Source organism: Betta splendens, chromosome 19 (assembly GCF_900634795.4).
Source record: "Betta splendens chromosome 19, fBetSpl5.4, whole genome shotgun sequence".
NCBI classification, from domain to species: domain Eukaryota; kingdom Metazoa; phylum Chordata; class Actinopteri; order Anabantiformes; family Osphronemidae; genus Betta; species Betta splendens.
In genome coordinates this window covers 15,820,562-15,837,100 of record NC_040898.2, presented here as the reverse complement: position 1 = coordinate 15,837,100, position 16,539 = coordinate 15,820,562, and the positions used below count along the sequence as shown (strand labels likewise).

At 45.6% G+C, this 16,539-nt stretch overlaps 2 protein-coding genes across 8 annotated transcripts in view; one reads left to right on the top strand and one right to left on the bottom strand.

Moving 5' to 3' along the window:
• The window catches only part of LOC129603450 (uncharacterized), a 47,139-nt gene extending 35,897 nt beyond the window's left edge, over positions 1-11,242 (top strand). The window contains exon 2 of the mRNA XM_055504680.1: positions 9,686-11,242. The gene's annotated coding sequence lies outside the window, so the exon portion shown is untranslated. The remainder of the gene's footprint in view (positions 1-9,685) is intronic.
• Positions 1-16,539, bottom strand: part of grid1b (glutamate receptor, ionotropic, delta 1b) — a 222,084-nt gene that overhangs the window by 112,109 nt on the left and 93,436 nt on the right. The window lies entirely within an intron of this gene.

Here is a 16,539-nt window from a genome sequence, read left to right as displayed (position 1 = left end):
AGCTAAATTAAAAGCCTCTCTCCTCAAATAACACCACCGCCACAACTGCACTGATGTTTAGTGAGTGAGAGGACGATGAGCAACAGCACGTGCTACTTTATGGGATATAAACACCCACTATCCATCCATTAAAACCATCCATCATCAGCTTCTCCTGCAGCATCAGACCACACCTGCTTCTCCTGAAGCTTCTTTACTGTCTCAATGAAAGTTTCCATCAGGGACTTATGTCAGGATTAGGCCACATGTGGGATATGAGCTTTTTTAACCTGGGAGGAAGTATTGGGAAGCGCTGGGTTGTTACAGCAGCCCATAAATCTGAGAAGTGGAACTCCAAACACTTCACCTCACAACACACTCTTTTGTTGTTTCTTATTCCAAACACAGAACTGCCATGTGTTGAGCGAGTGACTCACCCTCTGCAGCATCTCCCCTAAAAACAACATCATTGTCTTGTTGCCGCTATTAGCTCGCAGACGGTAAATGGAAATATCAGCAGAACAGCAGCCGTGTCAGTATCAGGTGAGCTGTATAGATTTCCCACTCAAACCAAACACACACACCTCATTTCCTGCCTCAAGACAACCATCATCCATCCGCAGCATTTAGCAGCACGGACTCACTGAGGTGCAACCGAGGAAAATTTGTTTTTTGTCTATAATTAAAGCGCTGCTGGCTAACGGGCATCGATTAGAGAGCGGGCAGGAGCGTGGAAACAAACAGAATATGAAGGAAACACGAGGGAAGACGCAAAAGGATCATGGATGTCAGAGAACTTCTCCAGCTCAACCAGCACAAAACTGAAGAATGAAGAATTAGACCTGAAATAGAGAAAAGTCAAGCTTCTACAATGAGGGTGAGACGGAAACTTGTGGAAACTGTGGGTCTGTCACCGTAACGTGGCTGCTGTCACTCATCGGTCACCCTCAGATCCGCAGCCGAGCGAAACTCTCCAGTAATTAGACTTAATATGAAAACCAGAAAGGCTAAACAGGTCACGGAATATTATCCTGAATAATAAAGATATGTAGGCGCCGTGACAACAGCCAATAAAATCCCATAAATAAAGTCATAAAAGGTGTTTGGTTTTACAAATTAAATTGAAAGCGTTAACTAACTGAAGAAATAAAATTAATAGCATAGGATTAAAAATAAAACAACAATAAAAGGAAAGTGGATGAGAAGCCAGTTTATTTGAATGTAATTAGGAGCCGATCCTGCAGAGCTGCAGGCTCACAATGAAAGTAAATGTGCTCCATTACTCGACCTGTCGGCTACGCGGAGAAGGGATAGAATAATAAAGAAATTATAAAAGTAATAATCCCCCCTCGGTATTCATCGGTGAGCAGATCTTAAATGGAACATGACTCACGCAGGGAAACGCTCCCCTGCTGTGCTTTCACACTTTAACTGGGTGCTATTAATCATTTGTTCACGGAGGTGTCACAGTTTTCCAAAAAGCTGCCAGGTGGCTCAAAGATATCACTGAACTTCAAGAACGACAATCCAAGAAAGTTGATTTTCTTCTTGGGAAACTTTTCTCCTCCAGTGTGTGTTTTCCTTTGGTCTGCTGCTGCTCGCCGGCTCCGCGCTTCATTAAAACCCACACAGGAGTTAAAAAGAGGTTTCAGCACCAACCGTGAGGACAGGATGGAAATCTCAAACTTTACACACACAGGAAGAGACACTACACTTGTTTCTCCCACACATGGATACGATGTGACTGCTTCTCCTCCTGCTTCTTTATTCAAAGCCTCGTGAAACTGGAGCTGCTGCAGCTACATGTCATGACACAGTTACTGTAACCATAAAATTTTACTTCACCGTCTTCAGCACGTGGCTGGCTTCTCTGGCACTGCCCTGGACTGGTTTAAGTTCCATCTTGCAGATAGAACCTGAGTATGTGGCCCTGGGGGCCGCCAAATCGAGCAACCACTCTGTCATCTGTGGGGTTCCACAGGGGTCAGTCCTCGGACCCACCCTGTTCAATCTCTACAGTATATGCTTCCCCTGGGTCACGTAATTGGCAAACATGGAGTCTTGTTCCACTCTTATGCCGATGATACTCAGCTTTATGTGAGACTGGACCCACCTTCACTAACGTCATCAATATTAACATCAGCACTTACTTCCTGTCTGGAGAAGATTAACGTATGGATGTCAGAATACTTTCTCTAACTAAACAGCACCAAAACTGAAGCCATTCTGATCGGCATCCCCCATCAGCTTTGCTCCTCCCTTCTAAACTCTATCCCCTTCTCTGGCCAACACATAACCCGCTTCCCCTCTGTCAACAATTTGGGAGTAAGGTTTGACCCACTCCTTTCATACACATGTTCACCACCTCTGTAAAATTGCATTCCTCCACCTCAGGAATATGGCCAAACTCCGCCCCTTCTTCTCCCTTCATGATGCTGAAAAGCTGGTTCACGCCTTTGTATCCTCCAGGCTGGATTATTGCAATGCCCTTCTCATCGGGATTCCTGGCAAGAGCGTCCAAAAGCTTCAACTCATCCAGAATGAGTCACAACCTGGACATTCATTTGCCATTTCCTGTTTTACTTCTGTTACTGTACTTCCTGTTTAGTTCCTGGTCTGTTTTAATTTTTTCGTGTTTTACTTTGGTGTCATGTGATTCATCAGCCGTGATCAGTGAGGTATTTAAACCCCAGTACCCACACTTGCTGCCAGATTGTCTGATCACGCTCTTTGTATCAACTCTCCAGCGTTCATTCTAGTAGGTCCTCCCGTGTACCAGTAGTTTTTCCGTTTGTGACCGTGCCTGCTCCCTGTCTGTGCTGTTTTTGACTCTGCTGTTTGAACTAAGCCTGGAGATTGACCACCGCTTTAGCCTGACCCCTTACCTGTACTGCTGCCTTCATCTCTGCCACCTGTGTACCGACCTTTGCTTGCCTGACGACGATTGTGATTAAATCCTGTCTGCGCTGTGCATTTGGGTCCCTCACCTTGCTAATTCCCAGACAAATGAGGGTGAGGAAATATGATCATATCACTCCCACCCTCCGAACACTTCATTGGCTCCCAATCCGCCTCCGGATCAAATACAAACTCTGTGTGCTCACCTTCCAGTGCATCCATTGCACCGCCACAATACCTCAAAGAACTTATCACACCAAAATCTACGGTAAGAAATCTCTGGTCAACAAACACCAGCCGTCTCTGCATCCCCAGGACCAAACTCCACACAATGGGAGATTTTGTAAACTGTAGACTGCTTTAGAAAGCAGCTAAAGATTTTTTTTTTCAGGAAAGCGTACTATTAATTATTGTTTTTGTACATTTTCCTAATATTAAATATTTTATCTTGTTGTTTTATGACTGATATTGGTGTTTGGATTATTTTATTTCTTCTTTTAACTATGTACAGTAGCATTTTGACATTTGTCTTTCAAAAGTAAAGTGCCCTATAAATCTAATAAATTATTATTATGTTTACATTAAAAAGATTCATCTGGGGTCGTATTTAAACGTCTAGAAAAAAATTACAAACTGCAAGTCTTTACAAATCACCAAACCAAACCATCAAACTAAACCAAACCAGATCAAATTTAACCAAACCACAAAAAAACAAAACGAACCAGATCAACCTAAACCGATTTAAACCAAACCAGATCAAACCGAACTGAACCAGATCAAACCGATTCAAACCAGGACAGCCGGACAATGGGGGTGGGGGGTCTTCCTAACCAGTTGTTCTTTGAACTACTAGGGGAGACCTAGGCATCCACACTGGCTCCTCTATGAGGACCCGAGGAAGAGCATGGCCCTCAAACCAAACACAGCTGTTGACAGGTGTCCTTTCTTAATAGAGACCATCTGTAAAAGTTGATGTGGTTTCACCAGGTGCAGCAGCTCAGCCTCACCTGCTTTTTACACTTACTGAAAAGAGAACAGAGGGGAGGAATTATCCATTATCTGCACACAAAGGCTTCTAATCGGGGCCTAACGGGTGTCATTGCAGCACCACAACCCTCCTGGGTGCTGCTCATTGTGTCGCTGTTGTCTGACTCCATTGTATGAGCTGATATTTGTATGAGAAACAGCCTGGCTGGCATTTAGTGAATAGATTTCTGCTGAAAGCTCCTGATGTGAAGGTGCTCTTCCATGACTGACCACCGCCGCTGCACCGTGTGCGTATAAAGGGCAGAGTGGTGGGTTTAAGTCTGCATGACTGATGAGTGGAAAACCATATTTCTACTCTGATTTGTTGGGAGGATATCACAGCCTGCAGCAAGTGGAGGGGGAATAGAGGAAACTCTGTGAAACCGCCTCCGCGTCCTCATTTCAGACTATCTGCAGGTATCAGCGGCTCCTTTCTTCCTGCATTCATATTTTGAATCATTTCAATTTCAAACGTCACACGTTGCACCGTTCTCAAACGGGCACTTTTCCACATTTGTGGTGGGCACGTTAACATAAATGTAAAGCAGAGCCATTACCTGAACTTACAGCAGCAGCCAGTACCAGCAGTCACTTACACAAGGACCAGGAGCATCGCGACGCCTCGATCAAAGTCAAACGAAATTCAATTGAAATGAAGCAACTTATTTGAATGCAGTATGTCAGACTAGACAAAGAATCAGGCTGCATCAAAACAGTTTGTCTCTTTCAGTTCATAAACACAATGTAATCCCACCCAGCTGCATGAAATGACCCCTGAACACCGCGGATTATGGGTGGAGGACGATGGATGGAGCCTGCCATGCTTGGAAAGCAAAGCAGAGCGAAGGAAAGCTGCAGCCGAGGAGACGGCGAATTCCTCCGAGATACGAGACAGCTTCACACATGAAGTCCGACGCCGACAGAGGCCGAGTCGTTTCCATCAGCGACTCCACCAGCGGAGACAGACCCAGCGCGGCTGAAGGGACTGCAGGCCTGATCCGTCCATCCCTTATCTGAGGGCCATGGAGCTGGAGCCGACCCGGCTGTGGCTGAGCGGTACCAGCAGGTCTGGTACCAGTCACTACTGCAAACAGCTACAGACAATAAATCTGCACGGGCAAAAACCCGGCAGGTTCAACGCTACGAGTCAAACTAGAAGCAGAGTCCACATCGTGTCCAGGCTTCAGACGCTGACTTGGTTCAAACAATGAAGCAGCGACAGTGACATGTTGTCGTGACGACCACACCCTGAATTAATAAATCACATCCTGCCGTAACGTGGCTGCCACACCATTATTGAAGCCATTACTTTGTGGCCCCAGGCTCCGTTAATCTCTCCCAACTTAATGCCATCATCTGCTTTGATCTAAATACAGTTTCTTGTCACTAATTGCTTAATCAATTTCCACGCTATTAAACGCATATGAGGATAATTCACACAGAAACAATCAGTTGTAGCTAATAGGAAAGAGACGATAAAGGGAGGACGCGTTGCATTAACAGTGTATGTGACTGAGGGGACAGAGGCATTTAGCTCACCTGAGATGCAAACACCCGGAGGAGGTGGAGGTGGAGGTCCAGCAGGAGGAGAACATCACGGCAGCAGAACCCAGAGGAGAAAAGGAGGAGAAGCCTTTATTAGCGCTGTATTAGAGCAGTTACATGTAGTTCAGCTGAACACAGGTAACCAGGCAGCAGGTCAGCAGCTGGATTCATCCTGTCCCACTGTTCAGAAGCACAGACTAACAGGAATCGTGGCGCTCAGAACCAACATCAGCTCATTGGTCAAGGAGGAGAAAACAGCAGATGAAGCCAACGCAGGCCTCATGATTCAAGGAGTGAGCTGAGCCGTTCAATGTTATGGTTGTCACCATCATTTGACTCATGGACGTAAGAAGACGAGCGGCTTCTGGAGCGACGGGCGCTGACACACTGTCGGAACTAATCTGGCAACAGCAGGAACCACACACATCAGAGGAGCTCAAGGGCCAAGCGTCAATGCAGCTTCTGTATCGGCTCCCAGTTCAGCCTCCTGGTGCCAGTGCTGAGGGCAGACCACGCTTTAACACCCATCATTCCTGTGACATGACTTTTACCCAGAATGCCTCCACACAGCTACAAACACCGGTCGGGGCTGCATGTTGAATCCTGGTCCAGACATTTCTCTGTTTCCTGAATGAAGCCGAATAAACCAGCTGACTGGCGCTTTGTTTGCCTGGAACGTTACTTCATATCAGGGTTTGGTGTCAAACAGGGGAAGTGATTGGCACTGAGTTCAAAGGTGAGCGGAGCCTGTTGCTGTTTGATAAGCCACACGTCATCACCTGGAAGCAGAGGCGACATCAAACGCGCTGTTTGTCAGCTAACGATTCCGGCGTTGCTCTCAGCTAGTTAGCTAGTTAGCCAGTTAGCTAGTTAGCCAGTTAGCTAGTTAGCTAGTTAGCCAGTTAGATAGTTAGCCAGTTAGATAGTTAGCCAGTTAGATAGTTAGCCAGCTAGCTTATTTCACAACCAGATCATCAGTACAAGACCAAGAACAACAAAGCAAATATGAGTGAAGTGAGATTAAACATGACGCCGGCTGCAGCCGCCCACCTCACCGGGCACACGCTCGAGTGAAGAAGAGTCCTAAGATAGATCCACTGATAAGTCCCCAATGAGCTCCACGTCAGGACAACACAGACTTCAGTAGAAAAGGCTGTCACGCTGATCACAGAGCGTCTCTTCAGTGTCTGACTGGCTGCAGAATCAAATGAGTAATGATCCAGAGCAGTGGAGGTTTCAGTCGCTTCCTGCCGATGGACCCGTGTCCTTCCTCTGAGAGCTACACCTGTCTGCCTGAATCAAACACGCGAGCTGTCGACTCAAAGTCTGGAGATGTCTTTGTTCCTGCAGCAGCAGACGTCAAGTGCAGCTCCAGCGACAGTTCATGGTGTCAGTGGGTTCTGCACATAAACCGCAGGCAGCGGATCTGTAAATTCACGTCCTTCACGTTCAAGGTCGACAGCTAATGTCATTGTCTCCCCATCGTTTTAGAAGCGGGTGTTTGTCTGCAGAAAAATGGATCTAGGGCCGCTCATCATCATCTGAACTTTACTTTACAGCCCGCGATCAATAAGGAGGAGAAGCTGAGATTTTTCCAAAGGTCAGCTGAATTCTGGCACCTCTTATTTAGACTCAACATTCAGACGTTCACAGCAGGACATCGTCGCCAAGAAGTAAAACAGGACCAGATGTGATGCGAGTCTGCAGCCCAGTGGAGAGTCTTCAAGGAGCTCCGATACCTTGGATTTGTGAAATGTGCTGTGTTTGGTTCTGAGCTGTACAGACACCGACTCTGAGACGATCCCTGGACTCAACAGAGTCCTGTGACTGCCGGGTCCAGACGAGCTTCTACTGAGCTGTCAGAGTCCATTGTGTCTCTGGTCCAGTCTGAGGGCGTCCTGTAGCAGCTGGATGCATCAGGGCGCGTGGTAGACGTGGCCCTGCTGAACTGACCTCAGCCGTGAACCTTTGACCTTTGACTCCCCGGCCTGCTGCATGTTGAGGTGGACCTGCAGCGTATTATTCGGGTGTTGCTCAGCCGTGGGCTCAGAGTCGCTGGAGGCGCCGTCAGCTGCAGGTTTTAGCCAGTGAGGGTCCTCACACACAGCAGCCAGAGGGCCGCTGGTCATGTTAACGGAGCCCCTGGAGGTCCCTGGAGGTCACAGGTGGAGGAATGCTGGCTCACAGCACGTGTAATAAAGGTGGAGCCTTCACCAAATGAAGCCAGTCAGGCTCCTGAAGTCCAGGGTTTATTTCAATTCCAACAGAGACCTCCTGCTGTGAAGTGCTGGATGTAGCTCAGCTTCTGCTTCTTTTCTTGCTTCTTCTGGACTCTCACTCACCGTTTCTTACAAAGCCACATCTTTTTCTGGGTTCTGTCTGAGACATCAAGGACCAGTTTCCAATCTTCACTCATCTCCTCTTGAAGCACTTAAACCCTGTTGGGCTCGTTGCCATCTCATCTTTTCCTCCTTCCTCTTGTTGCTACGTGAAGGTCTCACCCTGTTATGGGAAAAATTGTCTCTTCCTTATTTCTATGTCTCTTCCTTACTTCTATGCAGTTATTATATGATTTATGACTTATGTTCTGCAATTAATATCTTATGTTTTGTCTTACTGTATGCATTTGACATTTCACCTAGATTGTTCAATGGTTGTCTCTGCCTGATAGACTCTCAACTCTAGCTCCCAAACCCAAGGTCGGGGAGTTGTGTCTCTGTCTGTTGAGACTTGGTGCTCCTTTCTCACAGATAGTTGGACGTCAGCAATGCAGGTGTGAGAATGTAAATATCTTCACACACACTGCGACAGGGAGGAGATGGTGCATGTAATTTGATTGGGTTAGAAAGACATTCCACCCTAGTCGGACAGAGAAGCTAAAAGGCAGAAACAACTTTAGGATCGTGGGCTCTTTGCATCACACCTTCGTGGTGTGTGCAATGATCTCCCCAGCTGGTTTTTGGTTTGTTGATGTGCACGATCAACATCCATGTTTTTATTTGCTTTCCCCATTATTTTTATTTTTTTATCCTTTCTTTATTATTTTAATAAATCGCACAAAAGGACAACTCTCTCATCTGCTTTATTATGGAAAATTTCCACCACAGAAATTGGCGTCTACGAACAGGATCCCGCAGCAGGTCGTCTGGACGGTGTGACCAGGGACGATAGTCCTGAGGACTAGGGTCGCTCAGCCTCCAAACCTCTACAGACATTCAGAGCTGGGAGGACTGCTCACCCGTCTGGATCGCCTCTGACGAGATCCACGAACTCAGATTCAAACTCAAATCCTAATTTGGCTCAGCTCGGTGAGAGAGATTCCTTTTAATTTGGGAAAAAACAAAAAGAAAATATAACTAGGAAAAGAGATAATATTTCTAAAACGACTATGTGGCTGAAAACATCTAAAATATAATAATTAGGACCAAACAATTTTTTTTTAATTAAAAAACTTAATATTCGGGTAAAATTAATTAGGTCAAAGTGTGCCCTGGTGGTCGAGACGGTGGTTGCTAAGGGTTGGCTCGTGGAACCGAGCTTCCGTCTGTACTGAGGATACAGACATGTTTTCTGATCTGTGCGTGGTCCACACGTGGGGGACTGAGTATAAAAGACGGCTTCTGAAAGAGGGAGTGCGTTTGCAGAGTGAAGTATTTTCAAGAGACGAGGGCCCCGGGCCTAGAGGGGCCTAACGTTGAGGAAAGTACTTCGTGAAAGACTCTGTCGCCAGATCGGGTTGGTTCCCTTTTTACGGAGACGTCCGATAAAAAGGCATTTTGGGAAGGTTCCGGCCGGAACACATAAAAATCTAAGGCAGAAAACCGCCGGGACTCTGAAAGATGGGTTCGGGGCGATCTAAGTCTCCACCACCAGACTGCAGCATTACAAAAGTAAAAGTAATTAAAAGTAAAAGGTAAATATGGTTATTAGTGCGTTTCATGTTTCCATGAGTGGGAAACTGGTTATGGGTTCAAAAGGAGAATCGCTTTGTGTAAGGACATATGCACCTTAAAAGAAAAATTAGAGACAAAAGAAAATACTTGAAAAAGCAAAACTATCAAAACTAAAGCCCTAAAAGAAACAAAAGATGAAAGTAACGGAAAGAAAGGAGATAACAACTCTGGGGAAGAATTGTTTGCACTCTGCCACACACACACACCACACACACACACCACACACACACATATCATGCCAAGAGCAAATGCTCCCATTGTTTCTGCTCTTTGTCCTAATGCAGAACTGAGCGCGATGAGGGTAAATCCGGATCTGGACTCCTTTCCCACCATCAGCAGAAGAACCGAAGGAGAAGAAGCGCCTGACCAACAACCAGAACAGGGTGGAAGCTCTGACACCACAGCAGCTGGAGGACACAGACCACAGCATGGACGCCTCACCGACTCACACAACGTCTGCAGCCATCACGTTCTGGGCTCATCAGATGAACCAGCTACTACAGACCCCGCACCAGCATGAAAGGACTGTGTCTGAAGCTTCAGAGGAAACTGTCTTACAAGCGTGTGTGTCTGACAGACACCTGCTTATGACAATCAGCAAAGGAAAACAAGGACAGAGAAACAGCAGAGAAGACGTGCTCTGACACAGACACTGGTTGAAAGAACAGGAGAGGCTTCAGACGTGATCGGCCCAAAAGAGCTGCAACCGAGGATCCAGGAAAGGTCTGTCATCGAGGAACAACTGTCCCATTGAAATGCTTCACCCGCTGGCGCTCACATCAGACTGATGGTTGGGGAAGGAGGAAGGTGACGGTTCCTTTTCACGTGACGTACAAGACGGTACCGCAAACACACACACACATTCATACACGCAATGAAGTAACACGCTTACAGCTGATACACGCTCAAATTCATGTTCATGCTTATCTGCTTGCAATGAAGAATCGCTTTTTGCTCAAAAAAAAAAATCCCACAGAGTGATTTTAAAAATATGACAAACAGCTAAATGACAACTGCTGCATGACTTTACAGTCTGATGGGTTTAAACTATTTCAATTTGCAACAAATTCAGTAATAAAATCCTCCATGTTTCTAAAAATACTTGTGCACAATATAGGTTTGTCTGGCCAGACTGTAGAAAAACAAAACAGACTGTAGAAAAAACAAAAAAACAGACTATAGGACGACTGAAACCGACTGAAACAGACTATTAATGACTATTAAAGGGAAGACGACTATTAGAGAGAAGTAATAATAATGACTGTACGTACCAGATTATTAAAGAAAAACTTATTCTTTCACTGTCTTGTGCAACATCTGACAGCAAGACACCGTAACATTCATTTTTGCTTTCAACCTTATGCCCAGTTTAAATTTTTAGGAAGAGATCTTGTGTAGTTTAGGTATTTGATTGATTTCCACTCCAGACGGAGTGCAGGTTACGTCTACAGACATTCTAAATAATCCCTCTTTTGTTGGTGTTAACTTCAGCTCAGCTGTGCTCTTATCATTGGCTGCTGAGGGGGGGCTGTAACTGAGGCCCTCACACAGGCTGCATCACAGCTTGTTTATGATTTCACACACACACACTGACAAACTGGCCTCAACTTTCCTCTTTTGGGATGAACACAGGTCTGCGCTTGCGATTTCTTTTACTAACGAACAAAAAAGATTTTTGATGTTTATTTTACAGTTCCACACGTCCCTCTGTGAAAACATGATGGAGACAGATGCAGGACGTGGGTCCTTTCGTGAACAGATGTCAACGGGGTAGAGACTGGTGAACGACTTCTGACCCCATGTGACGTATTCACCTACTTTGCATACTTTTAGAAAACTTCTTTTATTCTGCTGTCATGTGCAGCAAACAGTAAACTGGGTACCTCCACATTCTAATGACACACATTACACGCTTTTGTTTTTATTTTCATTTTTCAGAGGACGCTCTGACCCAACACTCAGCCTTACAGGAAGCCCTGCTTCCCTGTGGCTCACACACAGACATGATGTAGGTTTGATCAGATGATGTGAACCAGTGGTCATCACACCTAAATCTGACCACAGACCATGTGAACAACAACACCCTCTTAAAGGAAGCCATAGATGGCGTTACTGCAGACACCACTAAGCTACTGAAACATTGGATGCTACAGGCCACAAAGAGAGCCTGTCTAAATTACAGTTTGTTCAGACAAAGGTTATTTTCTGGGTCATTGTAATTACAGCTGATGGCAAATCCATCTCACCCAACAGAGTTAAAGCAATTTGAAACCTGCCTAAACCGTGCACGTATAAACAGCTGATGTCTTTTCTAGGTCTTTGTTCTTATTGTAGGACCTTCAGTCCTAACTTTACTGTCTTTGAGGCCCCACTCAGGGTTCTGATGCAGATGTCTTCATCGTCCACTTCTTGTCTCACGTGGACGTCTGAGGCTGAACAGGCGTTCACGGACCTCATGCTTGCTCTTCAGTCGGCTCCTACTTTGGGTCTTCCTGATCTGACTCTACGCGACCTTTCACTCAAACAGTGGATGAGAAATCAGGTTGTACGACTTCTGTTCTTTTGTCCTCATACTGTCTTTGATTCTTTTGGAATAGATCACATCTTTCTACAGCCCGATGGCTTAGATGCAACACCACTTTGCTCAACATGCTGAAAATTACTATCAAGAGTCCGTCGTGAAGTCTGGCGCTTTGCAAAGACACTGCTCTGCTCAGGCTGCAGAGTTGATCGTATTGACTGAAGCTAGTAAACTAGCAGAAGGAGAGACTGTTACCATCTACAGACTCCACAGATGCTTGTCACACGTTGGTTCTCCTTGGAAGCATGGGAAGCTTTGAAGTCTAATTGCAAACCTATCTCACATCATGATTAGGTTCTGCTTTGCTGGACGCTGTCCTGCCACCTACAGCTAATGCTGTTTTTACATCATCAGTGACGACTTTGTTTCTGCCGACATGCAGCTGCAGACGCTGCTGCGAAGGACGACAACCCCTCCCTCTCCTGATCCTCGTTTCCTCTCCTCATCCTTGTTTCCTCTCTCCAACTCTCTCTATCCTTTCCTTCCTATCTACCTCACAGGAACGCAGACTCTGGCTGACGCATGGTTCCACCTGTAGCCATGGAGTCTGGTTTGGGCCTGATGACACGCCGTGCCGCCCAAACACCTTTTCCCCATAATTCAGATTTCCCAACAGGTGAAAGCAGGCGACAGGACCATTACACCATCCAACCAGGGCACTGGGTGATCGTTAAGGAGTTCAGGAGGAAGCACTGGGACTCCAAACGGTGGCGAGGTCCCTTCCAGGTCCTTCTGACGACCCACACGGCTGTAAAGATCGCAGAGAGAGCGACTTGGATCCACTCCATCCAGGAAGGTCCCTGATCCAACAGACGACCCTCCATCTACACCACACGAGAAAACCACCACTGACGAAAAGAATTGAGAAGAACGACCCTCGCTGTGCTCACACACGCACTGAGGCGAGGCTGCGTTGACCGTTCAGCTAAAGGTGTGAGCCAAGCGCCGCCTGAAGCTGCGCCGGTGAATCACACTATCAGACCAACATCTACACACACGCTCCTGAGAAAACACACACACGAGCAGCCTTGAGTTGCCAACGCTGGACGACGTGTAGACTCTTCACATCACGGGAGTGACAGTGACTCAGACGACATTGGGAGGAAACCTGGCGGTGATAACGAATCCCAAGTGTCTCTGTGATCAGCTGATCACAACCGAAGAACCCCAACGAACTGTCAATACTTCAACACACAGGTTGGAAACAATCTAACGCTACTGTTCAACAGGAAGAAGCAGATTGTTACAAGACATCAATTGTAAACATGCTTTGTTAGACTTCATTTTATGTTACTTGGATTGTTGCCTTGATCATATGATGTTTCTATGTAACTTTACACACTACTTTTGAATGAGAAAATTTCACATAATTCACAACACTGAGTTTAAATATCCTAAAGTTGACTTGGTGTTTAATTTGCTCACAATCACTTTATTCACTGCTACAATTAGTTTTATCCTTTCATCTACAGATGAAAGACAACACAAGCGGAAATATGCATCATCATTCTGGTTAAATCCCTGGATCTCGTATTCATTCTAGACGCAAATGTACAATTAAAGATCCGAAAGCATGAAATCTATCTGAAGATTATATGATACAGAACCCCACCGGAAACCTATGGCTATCATACATTAATTGTCTTTATTACATTACAATTGAATGGCCGTAGACACGTTGTTAGCAGAGAAAAGAGGCGTTTGTGTTATGTTTGGAGAGGCATGTTGTACTTACATCCTGAATAACACTGATTCTAATGGTATTGTGGCGAAGGCGCTCCACGACCTTCAGAATCTCAGCTAACTCTGGTATAGGTTCTTTCCCTTGGAAATTGGCTAGACGAAATGTCTGGAAAATGGAAATCTGTCTTCATGTCCACAGCTGTTTCCTTTATAATTGAGATGGCTGTGATTCTCTTGTTTGGTTTTTGCGTTATCCCACTGGTTAAAGGTCTCATCATGCGTGCGACCTCAGCAACACTCTCGTATCAAATGACACAATGAACTATGTTCAAAAACCCCAACTCTAATTCACGTAATGACTTTGACGATGGCTATCTGACCACAAAATATAATCTGATACAAATATGATTATTGACTTATTTTCTTCACATGCTCATACAGAGGTTATTCTTGTTTAACTACCCACCAAAACAGCTCCCAACCTTTTATCCCTAAGTTACTTGCATTTTTATGTGAAGGTGTATTTTTGAATTTTGACTTAATACACTTACTGTTTCATTTGTAAGGGTTGTTACTACAAAATGCAATGTTTGAAAAAATTTATTCTTTTATGGGTTGATTAATGTGTAATCAAAAGGGGGGAGTGTTATGGGAAAAATTGTCTCTTCCTTATTTCTATGTCTCTTCCTTACTTCTATGCAGTTATTATATGATTTATGACTTATGTTCTGCAATTAATATCTTATGTTTTGTCTTACTGTATGCATTTGACATTTCACCTAGATTGTTCAATGGTTGTCTCTGCCTGATAGACTCTCAACTCTAGCTCCCAAACCCAAGGTCGGGGAGTTGTGTCTCTGTCTGTTGAGACTTGGTGCTCCTTTCTCACAGATAGTTGGACGTCAGCAATGCAGGTGTGAGAATGTAAATATCTTCACACACACTGCGACAGGGAGGAGATGGTGCATGTAATTTGATTGGGTTAGAAAGACATTCCACCCTAGTCGGACAGAGAAGCTAAAAGGCAGAAACAACTTGAGGATCGTGGGCTCTTTGCATCACACCTTCGTGGTGTGTGCAATGATCTCCCCAGCTGGTTTTTGGTTTGTTGATGTGCACGATCAACATCCATGTTTTTATTTGCTTTCCCCATTATTTTTATTTTTTTATCCTTTCTTTATTATTTTAATAAATCGCACAAAAGGACAACTCTCTCATCTGCTTTATTATGGAAAATTTCCACCACACACCCACAGTACCAGTATTTGTACCTCCACTTCCTGTCCTCCTCCACCTTCATTCCATCCTGTTCTCCCTTTGCTCTGGCGACACTTGGCTCCTCTCCGTCGCGTCCTGCTTTTATTCATTTATTAGTATTTAGGCTCGAAGGCTAAGATGCACAGTGCATTCATTTAGGTTTTTGAATGTGATTCATCAGCTGTTGATCCAAACCTTGCTCAGGATACATTGATATGTTGAATGGTCTGACTGAGGAGTCTGGATGTGAGGAAACCTGCCGACCCACATTATAGATTATTCAGATCCCAAATGAAGCAGCCGCTCTCCTCTCTCTCTTTCACTGTCTCTCTGTACATCTTGGAAAATTAATCAGTCTTAATGAAGCAGCCAGTGTTCTGTGAACACGTGTTACACAGCTGCTTAAAGCAGAGAGCTTCAGTGAGAGTGGACTGTACATTCTGTAAACGTGGGCCTGTGTGTCTGAACTGAGCTCAGACAGGCGTCAGCTGTTACATCCACACGGTTCCATGTGAAGCACAAAGACTCTGGGCCGCGTCTTCCAACCAAATTATTTCTGACCTTTCCAGGCTTTGACATCTCACTGGTGAAAGTGATGTAACTCCAAGCAAATAAGAGGGAACTTGTATTTGAGTTTTTTTGGCAGGAATAATGAAAACTGTGAAATGTCACCGTCTCAGACGTGTCAGAGGGAATGTACATGAAGATGGTTGCATTCGATTTAAAGGAAAAGTGACATTTTGACAAAAGTGCCTCACATGGAAGTGGACTGAAGTCGAAGCGTCTGGGTTTTACTGGGTCTGGAGGCGAAGCTGATGCTTCGTATCCCCTCTCCTCCCTTTGAAGCCTGACACTGAGCTGCGGTGCCTCCTGCTCGTGGCTGATGTGTTGTCATACATGCGGTTCCTCTGGCTGAGGGTTCGTGTGGGGTTTGAAACGGGCTGTAAATAAGGCCTGGTGGATCATGTGTGCCTCATGTCTCACACTGTAACTGTGACCCACTCCACTCCAGGCCAGGAAACCTAGAGGTGGTTCATCACACTGATGAGCTCCACTACATTTCCAAGATTTCCACGACACCGACGAGAGTCATCGCTGCTCCGCAGACAAATTAGCACCAAGCAGACAAAGCGTAATTTGTGACTCAAGATGCTTTTTGAACTCCTCACCTCATCTACATAATGGAATAGGGATATTATATTAGCGCCTACAGAGGGCAGCGCTGCAATGACAGATATGAATTGGCCGGCGCTGCTGTCTGGTGTGTTGCCCCTGACGGTTCTGACAGGTGCACCCCGGACGATTAGCGGCGCGGATAATGGAGGACGGCTCCTGCTGCACTCAGAGCTCCGCATGCTTTCAGGGTCTGCGCCTTCAATCCCTGCATTCACTGTGTGACTGCTGTTTGAAAGCGCGTAATGAACACGCACTGAAAGGGGAGCGGCGCCTCCGTGACGGTGCCAGCGCATAAATATCAGGGTCCACTTCATCTGTGGCTGCTGACGGAGGCGGCACCTCAGATCCACAGGAGCGCGTTGGGGATTTCCCCAGTGTGGATCAATACGGTTTCATCCTAGACTGGTCGGAGGAAACGTGGTTCCACATGGTTCCAACTCT